The sequence below is a fragment of the Oncorhynchus mykiss genome, chromosome 17 (assembly GCF_013265735.2).
Source record: "Oncorhynchus mykiss isolate Arlee chromosome 17, USDA_OmykA_1.1, whole genome shotgun sequence".
NCBI classification, from domain to species: domain Eukaryota; kingdom Metazoa; phylum Chordata; class Actinopteri; order Salmoniformes; family Salmonidae; genus Oncorhynchus; species Oncorhynchus mykiss.
The window spans coordinates 4,952,503-4,965,002 of NC_048581.1; the positions used below are offsets into that span (position 1 = coordinate 4,952,503).

General features: G+C 45.5%; 1 pseudogene; it reads left to right on the forward strand.

The window, feature by feature from the left end:
* LOC110514795 overlaps positions 1–12,500 on the forward strand; it is a 26,937-nt pseudogene that overhangs the window by 6,980 nt on the left and 7,457 nt on the right.

A 12,500-nucleotide genomic window follows, 5' to 3' on the forward strand; every position in this document is an offset into this window, starting at 1 on the left:
CTAACTCTTTATAGCTTGTTATATACTAACTCATTATAGCTTGTTATAAACTAACTCATTATCGCTTGTTATAAACTCAAACCTAAATCAAATCAAATTGTATTAGTCACAAACACATATTTAGCAGTTATGGGTGTAGTGAAATGTTTCTGTTCCTGGCTCCTACAGTGCAGTAATTTCTAACAAGACACAACAATACGCACAAGTCTAAAAGTAAAATAATGGAATTAAGAAATATAGAAATATTAGGATGAGCAATGTCGAAGTCTACAGACACTTAGGTTGGAGTCAATTAAACTCGTTTTTCAACCGCTCCACAAATGTCTTGTTAACAAACTATAGTTCTGACAAGTCGGTTAGGACATACACTTAGGTTGGAGTCAATTAAACTCGTTTTTCAACCACTCCACAAATGTCTTGTTAACAAACTATAGTTCTGACAAGTCGGTTAGGACATACACTTAGGTTGGAGTCAATTAAACTCGTTTTTCAACCACTCCACAAATGTCTTGTTACCAAACTATAGTTCTGACAAGTCGGTTAGGACATACACTTAGGTTGGAGTCAATTAAACTCGTTTTTCAACCACTCCACAAATGTCTTGTTAACAAACTATAGTTCTGACAAGTCGGTTAGGACATACACTTAGGTTGGAGTCAATTAAACTCGTTTTTCAACCACTCCACAAATGTCTTGTTACCAAACTATGGTTCTGACAAGTCGGTTAGGACAGACACTTAGGTTGGAGTCAATTAAACTCGTTTTTCAACCACTCCACAAATGTCTTGTTAACAAACTATAGTTCTGACAAGTCGGTTAGGACATACACTTAGGTTGGAGTCAATTAAACTCGTTTTTCAACCACTCCACAAATGTCTTGTTAACAAACTATAGTTCTGACAAGTCGGTTAGGACATACACTTAGGTTGGAGTCAATTAAACTCGTTTTTCAACCGCTCCACAAATGTCTTGTTAACAAACTATAGTTCTGACAAGTCGGTTAGGACATACAGTGCCTTGCGAAAGCGCTTTTAACGGACCTCTGAGACTATCACAGTGCAGGTGCATTTATACGGAGACTTGATTACACACAGGTGGATTGTATTTATCATCATTAGTCATTTAGGTCAACATTGGATCATTCAGAGATCCTCACTGAACTTCTGGAGAGAGTTTGCTGCACTGAAAGTAAAGGGGCTGAATAATTTTGCACGCCCAATTTTCAGTTTTTGATTTGTTAAAAAAGTTTGAAATATCCAATAAATGTTGTTCCACTTCATGATTGTGTCCCACTTGTTGTTGATTCTTCACAAAAAATACAGTTTTATATCTTTATGTTTGAAGCCTGAAATGTGGCAAAAGGTCGCAAAGTTCAAGGGGGCCGAATACTTTCGCAAGGCACTGTATACTTTGTGCATGACACAAGTCATTTTTCCAACAATTGTTTACAGACAGATTATTTCACTTATAATTTACTGTATCACAATTCCAGTGGGTCAGAAGTTTACATACACTAAGTTGGCTGTGCCTATAAACAGCTAGGAAAATTCCAGAAAAAGAATGTCATAGCTTTAGAAGCTTCTGATAGGCTAATTGATATAATTTGAGTCAATTGGAGGTGTACCTGTGGATGCATTTCAAGGCCTACCTTCAAACTCAGTGCCTCTTCGCTTGACATCATGGGAAAATCAAAAGAAAACAGCCAAGACCTCTGAAAAATTATTGTAGATCTCCACAAGTCTGGTTCATCCTTGGGAGCAATTTCCAATCACCTGAAGGTGCCACATCTGTACAAACGATAGTACACAAGTATAAACACCATGGGACCACGCAGCCGTCATACCGCTCAGGAAGGCGACGCGTTCGGTCTCCTAGAGATGGACGTACATTGGTGCGAAAAGTGCAAATCAATCCCAGAACAACAGCAAAGGACCTTGTGAAGATGCTGGAGGAAACAGGTACAAAAGTATCTATATCCACAGTAAAACGAGTCCTATATCGACATAACCTGAAAGGCCACTCAGCAAGGAAGAAGCCACTGCTCCAAAACCGCCATATAAAAGCTAGACTACGGTTTGCAACTGCACATGGGGACAAAGATCGTACTTTTTGCAGCAGGGACTTGTGCACTTCACAAAATAGATGGATTCATGAAGAACGAAATTTATGTGGATATATTAAAGCAACATCTCAAGACATCAGTCAGGAAGTTAAAGCTTGATCACAAATGGGTCTTCCAAATGGACAATGACCCCAAGCATACTTCCAAAGTTGTGGCAAAATGGCTTAAGGACAACAAAGTCAAGGTATTGGAGTGGCCATCACAAAGCCCTGACCTCAATCCCATAGAAAAAGTGTGGGCAGAACTGAAAAAGCGTGTGCGAGCAAGGAGGCCTACAAACCTGATTCAGTTACATCAGCTCTGTCAGGAGGAATGGGCCAGAATTCACCCAACTTATTGTGGGACGCTTGTGGAAGGCTACCCCGAAACGTTTGACCCAAGTTAAACAATTTAAAGGCAATGCTACCAAATACTAATTGAGCATATGTAAACTTCTGACCCACTGGGAATGTGGAAGAAAGAAGTAAAAGCTGAAATAAATCATTCTCTCTACTATTATTCTGACATTTCATATTCTTAAAATGAAGTGGTGATTCTAACTGACCATAAAACAGGGAATTTGTACTAGGATTAAGTGTGAAGAATTGTGAAAAACTGAGTTTAAATGTATTTGGATAAGGTGCATGTAAACTTCCTACTTCAACTGTATATAGTAGTATGCTCTGATACATATATATATATATATATGTGTGATGTGATGTATAGACATTATGGACAGTATGTGGCTAGACTATATAGCATATCTGTGGAATACATGGATAGAATTGTATACATGGGGCAGCAGGGTAGCCTAGTGGTTAGAGTGTAGGGGCGGCAGGGTAGCCTAGTGGTTAGAGCGTAGGGACGGCAGGTTAGCCTAGTGGTTAGAGCGTAGGGACGGCAGGTTAGCCTAGTGGTTAGAGCGTAGGGGCGGCAGGGTAGCCTAGTGGTTAGAGTGTAGGGACGGCAGGTTAGCCTAGTGGTTAGAGCGTAGGGACGGCAGGTTAGCCTAGTGGTTAGAGCGTAGGGATGGCAGGTTAGCCTAGTGGTTAGAGTGTACGGACGGCAGGTTAGCCTAGTGGTTAGAGCGTAGGGACGGCAGGTTAGCCTAGTGGTTAGAGCGTAGGGACGGCAGGTTAGCCTAGTGGTTAGAGTGTAGAGGTGGCAGGGTAGCCTAGTGGTTAGAGCGTAGGGACGGCAGGGTAGCCTAGTGGTTAGAGCATAGGGACGGCAGGGTAGCCTAGTGGTTAGAGCGTAGGGACGGCAGGTTAGCCTAGTGGTTAGAGCGTAGGGACGGCAGGTTAGCCTAGTGGTTAGAGTGTAGAGGTGGCAGGGTAGCCTAGTGGTTAGAGCGTAGGGACGGCAGGTTAGCCTAGTGGTTAGAGCGTAGGGACAGCAGGTTAGCCTAGTGGTTAGAGTGTAGGGGCGGCAGGGTAGCCTAGTGGTTAGAGCGTAGGGACGGCAGGGTAGCCTAGTGGTTAGAGCGTAGGGACGGCAGGTTAGCCTAGTGGTTAGAGTGTACGGGCGGCAGGTTAGCCTAGTGGTTAGAGTGTAGGGACGGCAGGGTAGCCTAGTGGTTAGAGCGTAGGGACGGCAGGTTAGCCTAGTGGTTAGAGAGTAGGGACGGCAGGTTAGCCTAGTGGTTAGAGTGTAGGGACGGCAGGTTAGCCTAGTGGTTAGAGTGTAGGGGCGGCAGGGTAGCCTAGTGGTGAGAGCATTGGACTAGTAACCGGATGGTTGCAAGTTCAAATCCCCGAGCTGACAAGGTACAAATCTGTTTGCAAATTTATTAAAAAACAAAAAACAGATACCTTATTAACATAACTATTCCTCTGAAACATGACCCGTTTGACCACCTACTTCCTGTTAAACCTGGATGTCAGCAGCACTTATGTGAAAGACATGACCACCTACTTCCTCCTTGACCCAGATGTCAGTAGCACTAATGTGAAAGACATGACAACCTACTTCCTGCTTGACCCAGATGTCAGTAACACTAATGTGAAAGACATGACCACCTACTTCCTGCTTGACCCAGATGTCTGTAGCACTAATGTGAAAGACATGACCACCTACTTCCTGCTTGACCCAGTTGTCAACAACAATAATGTGAAACACTGTTCGACTGACAACCTGAGCTTGCAGGCGCTCGGCCCTGTCACAAGGAGTCGCTGGAGCACGATAAGACAAGGTCCCGGACGGCGCTGGGACAACTGTGTGCCATCCTATGGGGTTCCCGGTCACGGTCGGTTGTGACACAGCCTGGGATCGAACACCAGACTGTATTGTCGCTCTGCAGTGCTATTGACCACTGCACCACCCAGGACCCAGATCTTCTTCATATAGGACTAGAATTAGATGCTGATGGCTTTCACTTCTCTTCACAAAGATTTCATTCTTATTTGGGTCTGAATTAATAACTGCTATAGTCTACCGCCATCTGAATGGTTATGGGTCTGAATTAATAACTGCTATAGTCTACCACCATCTGAATGGTTATGGGTCTGAATTAATAACTGCTATAGTCTACCACCATCTGAATGGTTATGGGTCTGAATTAATAACTGCTATAGTCTACCCCCATCTGAATGGTTATGGGTCTGAATTAATAACTGCTATAGTCTACTGCCATCTGAATGGTTATGGGTTTGAATTAATAACTGCTATATATATATATATATATATGTAGATATGTAGATGTTTGGTATCATGAAGCAGCACTCTGTTAACCACTCTCTCGCTCTCTCTATCTCTATGTCTCTCTCTGTCTCTCTCTCTCTCTCTCTCAATCTCTCTCTCTCTCACTCTGTTTCTCTCTCTCTCTCTCTCACTCTCTCTCTCTATCTATCTCTCTCTCTCGATATATATATATATATAGTGAGCGGACCAAGTAATTTGGTGTTACTCTAAAGCGGAAAGGTGGAATAAACGAGTCAGGAGTATGTTTTCTTAATTGAACAAAGTTCTCCATTGAGGGATTTCTTTCAACTCCAACACTCCAACACAATCAATGATGATCTCCCAAGGAAAACATAAATCTTCTTCTGTACACGAAAAAGGAACACAAGACGAGTATCTTTACACTATAACATAAATCACTGATTTGTCACCGTCTTAATGGTTTGTTCGTGGATAGCTCCCATCTCGTGGTGGCCGTCCCCCAGAGGTAGTTTGTCTTCTTCTTTTCGCCTTCTGAAAGGTACCTCCTTTGGAGGAGCAAACACTCTTTTCTTTTATATCTTCCACCTCCCTCCTCTCTTTTGTAGGGAAAAGAGAATAGGTCAATAGTACTGTCAGCTGTGCTTAATTGCCTCTGATCACCTTGACCCACATGCCTGGCTGGGCTACTATCCAGCCATCTGGCGGTCCTTCCACATACATCGGACCGGAGGGCCGGGACAGCGCGTCTGCATTCCCGTTCCTCGATCCGGCCCTGTGGATGACATGGAAAGAAAACGGTTGTAAAGCAAGAAACCATCTGGCTATTGTGTTGTTATTGTTTCTCTTACCGGTCATCCACGTGAGGGGAGCATGGTCGGTAACGAGGGCAAACCTACGTCCAAGCAGGTAGTACCGGAGATAATCGAGGGCCCACTGTTCCCGCTTCGCCTTCACCCTGAGCTAGGATGGCCCGAGCCCCGTATCCGAGGCGTCGACCTGCACAATGAACTCTTGGGAGAAGTCAGGAGCTTGCAGGACGGGATCAGAGCACAGGCTATCTTTAAGCAACTGAAAGGCGTCTTGTCCTTCCACACTACACGGTTTGGCAGGTTTTTCTTGATGAGGTTTGTGAGGGGGTTGGCAATGGTTGCATATCCTGGGATGAAACGGCGATAACATCCCGTTATCCATAAGAAGGCCCGAACATCCCGCTTTGTCTGGGGTCGAGGCCAGTCCCGAATTGCCCTGGTCTTCTCTGCCTGTGGGCGTATTTTCCCATTCCCCACGGTGTATCCCGGGTATTTCGCTTCGGACAGACCCAGGCAGCATTTTTTGTGATTGGCCGTCAACCCTGTAGCTTTCAGGCTCACGAGCACCGCCCGTAGTCGCAGGAGGTGACTGTCCCAGTCCTCGCTGTGGATGACCACATCGTCTATGTATGCCGCTGAATACTCTTGATGGGGCTGTAGAATGGCATCCATGAGGTGTTGGAAAGTTGTCGCAGTACCATGCTGTCCGAAGGGCATCCTCACATACTGGGCGATCCTCCAGAGCACAGACACTTGCCAATATCCCTTCGTCAAATCCTGGGTGGTGATGAACTTGGCCTTTCCTAAGCGCTCCAAGAGTTCATCCACGCGGGGCATGGGATACACGTCGAATGTAGAGATGGCGTTCACCCTCCTAAAGTCGAATGTCATACTACCACCGGGTTTGGGGACCAGGACTATGGGACTGGACCACTCACTCGTCGATGGCTCGATCACACCCATCCTCAGCATCTCCCTTTACCTCGTTCTTAGCGATGACTCGGCGGGCCTCAGGATTCCTCTAAGGCCGGATATGCCGGGTTCAGTGTGGATATGGTGAAACAGGACATCTGTTTTTGAGAACACCCTGCTCTATTGCATAATCAGCGTGTCAAGCCATCTCGACTGCTCCGGCAGGAGAGGTCGGCCACGGCGCACCTGTGGTAAGGCCTCCTCTTTTTCCTTTGCCCTCCAGGGCCATCAAAGCCACCTCCTCCTCTCTTCTTCAACAGGTTTATGTGATAGAGTTGGACCTTCTTCCTCCTGTCAGGTTGCTTGATGAGGTAATTGACCGGTGAGACCCTTTCCGCTACCTCGTAGGGGCCCCCTCCACTACGCTAGCAAGCGGTGTTCAGCCTTGGGCACGAGCACCATCACTTTCTCTCACGGGGTGTCGCTGACTTATCGTAGGCCCGGCCTTAGGTCCGTTGCGTCTTCTCCATATGCTCCTTTAATATGGGCCTTTAATATGGGCCACACTGCCGACAGGCGGTCTCTCATTGGGGTAACGTGTTCCATCGTGGACCGGAATGGGCATGGTTGGGCCTCCCAGGTCTCCTTGACTAAATCGAGGATCCCTCGACAGGGCCTGCAGTAGAGCAATTCAAATGGGGAAAACCCAGTGTACTTCTCGCAGGGCAAACATTAAGTAGAGGGAGAAGCATGTCCCAGGTTGTCCCATCTCTGGACATCACTCTTCTCAACATGCTTTTAATCGTTTTTGTTCAGGCGTTCGCACAAACCGTCTGTCTGTGGGTGGAATGTGCTTGTGCGTATCTGTTGAACCTGGTATAACCGACACAAGTCCTTCATCAACCGGGACATGAACGGGGTTCCCTGATCGGTTAGGATTGTCTTGGGAAGGCCCATCCGAGAGAACATCATGAACAATTCCTTGGAGATTCCCTTTGACGACAAGTTACGAAAGGGTATGGCCTCTGGGAACTTGGTATCTACGACAACTGGGATGTACTCGTGTCCTCTGGCAGATTTTTGGGAGGGGTCCCACGAGGTCCATAGCTATGCGTTCAAAAGGGGGTCTCTATAATGGGGAGAGGAATCAAAGCACGCAGGTGTTGCCGTGGGGCTGTACGCTGACATTGATCACACGTCCTACAATACCTGGCCTCATCCCAGGTGACACGAGGCCAATAGAACCTCAGGTGTTGCCGTGGGGCTGTACGCTGACATTGATCACACGTCCTACAATACCTGGCCACATCTCGGGTGACACAGGGCCAATAGAACCTCTGCATGATTCTGTCGATAGTTTTGTCCCGTGCCAGGTGTCCTCCTAAGACGTGGGAATGTGCCATCTGTAGGACAGTATCCCTGTATGGTGTAGGCACCATTAATAATTCCTGTTTTTTCCCCTTCGTTGCCTGATTGCATAGTAGGGAAGAGAGGGCTCACCTGATCCGTCAACGTTCCTCCCGTCGATCACCTTCACCTTCCTCATGGCATCCCGTAGGTCTGGGTCTCTATGCTGAGAGGTGCCGAACTGTCCCATTCATTCTTGGGACAGGTCGATCTCGGTAGAGGGGTGTGGAGGTTGTTCCCCATCCCCGCCAGGGGTGCCGAGGAGAATCCTTTCCATGTTCCCTCCTCGGATGGGGCTTCAAATTTATCGCTTAGCCCCTGGTTGCTCCTTCCTTCCTGGTCGTATATAACCCTTCGCAGGTGTCTTCACCGGTGGTTTCCTGGAATAGCTGTCGGAGACGTTGGGTCGCTATTTCTTCCTCTGCTCCAGAGGACGAGGTCGAGGCTACGTTTCCTTGTAGGGCTACTACCTCGAGCTTGGATTTGTTTAGCGTTCATGTCCCCCTTCGGTGGCCCGGCTCTTGCCGTGTGATAGAGAAACCTGATCCCCTTTTTCCTGTGTGTAACGTCATCTGCTGAAGCTCCTTATATAGGGGGCAGTCTCTCCCAGTCAATAATGTGCCGAAGCTCCTTATATAGGGGGCAGTCTCCCAGTCAATAATGTGCTGAAGCTCCTTATATAGGGGGCAGTCTCCCAGTCAATAATGTGCTGAAGCTCCTTATATAGGGGGCAGTCTCTCCCAGTCAATAATGTGCCAAAGCTCCTTATATAGGGGGCAGTCTCTCCCAGTCAATAATGGCACCTTCAGCTGGGGTACTTTCCCTGCCTTGACTGTACACCTTCCTTGCGGTCTCCACCTAATGCCCGCATTCTCCACAATATATATATATATATATATATTATGTTATATATATATGTTTGGTATCATAAAGCAGCACTCTGTTAACCTCTCTCTCTCTCTCTCTGTCTCTGTCTCTGTCTCTGTTACTCTCTGTCTCTGTCTCTGTCTCTCTCTATACATATAGATGTTTGGTATCATAAAGCAGCGCTCTGTTAACCTCTCTCTCTCTCTCTCTCTCTCTCTCTCTCTCTCTATGTCTCTATTTCTCTCTGTCTCTGTCTCCCTCTGTCTCTGTTTCTCTCTGTCTCTCTCTCTCTCTGTCTCTGTCTCTGTTTCTCCCTGTCTCTCTCTCTGTCTCTGTCTCTCTCTATACATCTAGATGTTTGGTATCATGAAGCAGCACTCTGCTAACCTGCTGAACGGAATGAAGAAGCAGGCAGATAAAGACCGGACCATCGAAGTGAAGGAGTGAGTCCTGAACTCTGACCTCTAACCTCTAACCTCTACACCTTTCACCTTTACACCCCTGAGTCTTCATTGTAATACACATACATAGATATTTAAATATTATAACATATAAATATATATATATCATATACAGTGCCGTTCAAAGAATTTGGGGATCACTTAGAAATGTCCTTGTTTTTGAAAGAAAAGCGCATTTTTTTCACCATTTAAATAACGTCAAATTGATCAGAAATACAGTGTTAATGTTGTAAATGACTATTGTAGCTGAAAACTTATTATTTTTTATGGAATATCTACATGGGCGTACAGAGGCTCATTATCAGCAACCATCACTCCTGTGTTCCAATGGCACGTTGTGTTAGCTAATCCAAGTTTATCATTTTAAAAGGCTAATTGATCCTTAGAAAACCCTTCTGCAATTATGTTAGCACAGCTGAAAACTATGGCTCTGATTAAAGAAGCAATAAAACTGGCCTTCTTTAGACTAGTTGAGTATCTGGAGCATCCGCATTTGTGGGTTCAATTACAGGCTCAAAATGTCCAGAAACAAATAACTTTCTCCTGAAACTAGTCAGTCTATTCTGGTTCTGAGAAATGAAGGCTATTCCATGCGAGAAATTGCCAAAGAAACTGAAGCTCGTACAATGATGTGTACTACTCCCTTCACAGAAAAGCGTAAACTGGCTCTAACCAGAATAGAAAGAAGAGTGGGAGGCCCCGGTGCACAACTGAGCAAGAGGACATTAGAGGAGGAGGAAGAGGAGTGTCTAGTTTGAGAAACAGACGAGAAATTGTCCTCAACTGGCAGCTTCATTAAATAGTAACCACAAAACACCAGTCTCAACATCAACAGTGAAGTGGCGACTCCTGGATGCTGGCCTTCTAGGCAGAATGGCAAAGAAAAAGCTATATCTCAGACTGGCCAATAAAAAGTAAAGATGGGCAAAAGAACACAGACACTGGACAGAGGAACTCTGCCTAGAAGGCTAGAATCCCTGAGTCTCCTCTTCACTGTTGACGTTGAGACTGGTGTTTTGCGGGTACTATTTAATGAAGCTGCCAGCTGGTCAGTAGTTTTAGTCAGTAGTTGTGTGGTCTAGAGGTGGTCAATAGTTGTGTGGTCAGTGGTTGTGTGGTCGGTAGTTGTGGGGTTGCAGTCAATAGTTGTGTGGTCAGTACTTGTGTGGTTGTGGTCAATCGTTTTGTGGTCAGTAGTTGTGTGGTCAGTAGATGTGGTGGGTAGTTGTGTGGTCAGTAGCTGTATGGTCAGTAGTTGTGTGGTCAGTAGTCGTGTGGTCAATAGTTGTGTGGTCAGTAGATGTGTGGTTGTGGTCAATCGTTTTGTGGTCAGTAGTTGTGTGGTCAGTAGATGTGGTGGGTAGTTGTGTGGTCAGTAGCTGTATGGTCAGTAGTTGTGGTCGATAGTTGTGTGGTCGGTAGTCGTGTGGTCAATAGTTGTGTGGTCAGTAGTTGTGTGGTTGTGGTCAATCGTTTTGTGGTCAGTAGTTGTGTGGTCAGTAGCTGTGGTCGGTAGTTGTGTGGTCAGTAGCTGTATGGTCAGTAGTTGTGGTCGGTGGTTGAGGTCGGTGGTTGTGTGGTCGGTAGTGGTGTGGTTGTGGTCAATAGTTGTGTGGTTGTGGTCAATAGTTGTGTGGTCAGTAGTTGTGTGGTCAGGACTCTGACTGGGCCACTCCAGATGGTGAATTTTCTTCTCTTGAAGCCATTCCGTTGTTGATTCACTTCACCCAACTTCTGTTAAGCTTCAATTTGCAGACAGATGGCCTTACATTCTCCTGCAAAAAGTCTTGATAAACTTGGAAATGTATTTTTCTGTTGATTACAGCAAGCTGCAAACAGCAAGCAGGCCCCGAGGCCCCAAACCGTGATGCTCTACCATACTTCACAGTTGGGATGAGGTTTTGTTGCTGTGCTGTGCCTTTAAGATCAGATTACATTTTATAACTAATTTATGCAGAAATCCAGGTAATTGCAAAGGATTCACATACTTAGTTGTGTGGTTGTGGTCAGTAGTTGTGGTCGGTAGTTGTGTGGTTGTGGTCAGTAGTTGTGGTCGGTAGTTGTGTGGTTGTGGTCAGTAGTTGTGTGGTTATGGTCAGTGATACGTTTTTTTTTCAAATTTTGTAAATTTGACTCTTGGGCCTTGACTTGATGTGCATTTGCAATATGAAAATTTACCGTGGAGCGCGCTTGCCATCTATTGGATTTTCGCTGTGTGACACTTGGCCATATGACGTTTGCAATAAGTTTTGAATGAAATGGCGTCCATTTGAGTGGTATTGTACATTGTGTATATGTTTCGTACGATGCCAATAAATTCCCATTCATTTTTGTCCATTTCAGGGGGGTATTTCCTTACATGAACAGATGTTGAACTGAAACCCAACTCCTATTTACAATTCACTATTGACCATTAGTACTCTAGTACTCTAGTCCTCTCATCCTCTCAAACTCTGCAATGTGTCTGTATATCTTCAATATATGCTTACAAAACTGAGGTCAATTTTTGAAAAATTCCCAAAATGACCAGGGGCACGCCCTATTGGATGGGCACAGGTGAGGGGTGCTCCCTACCCAACCGTGGACCCCTTGCACCCCCTAAAGGCAATTAAAACAATTTTTAAAATGTGCTCCTGGTAACCCGTTCCAATCACCAGGCGCCCAACTGTCCATTTGCAATATGTTTAATTGGGCATTTACCATCACGAATTTGACATGCTCAAAAAAAATGCAGGAATGTGAAATTGACTGGCCCGATGAACTCGGGATGGCCGGGCAGTGATTCTGGTTCCTCTCCATCGCTCGTTGGTGTTGATTTCAGATTGTCAATTTGGTGATGGTACCTAAATGTCTATCACTGTTTAGACATATTGCAAATGGGCAAAAGTCAGCTAGCAAGTCACCGTCCATCTGTCAATTAGATATAATTCTGACTCCAAACTGATACCAACTGACACCAAACCTACTGTTTCCAACTCGTTTAAAAGCCAACTATCACATATTTCAGAGCAGACCCAATATTCACAGCTCTTTCAGTTTACACCATAATAAAGACGTAAAACACGTAGTTACGTTCTAGCTGCGGGTCCAGCTGAGGCGACCCCGAATCCCAAGTTTTGGCTTGATATGTCATTTGAAGCATGAGCTGCAACCTTAATTGGTGCTGAAAATCCACATTTTCCGGGCATTGCTACGGGGTCCTTGAATGAGCTATCGGACAGAAACATAAGGATCCGTCTCTATGGGCCGAGGCGGTGTCAATGCACCTAGTCTTGCAACTCT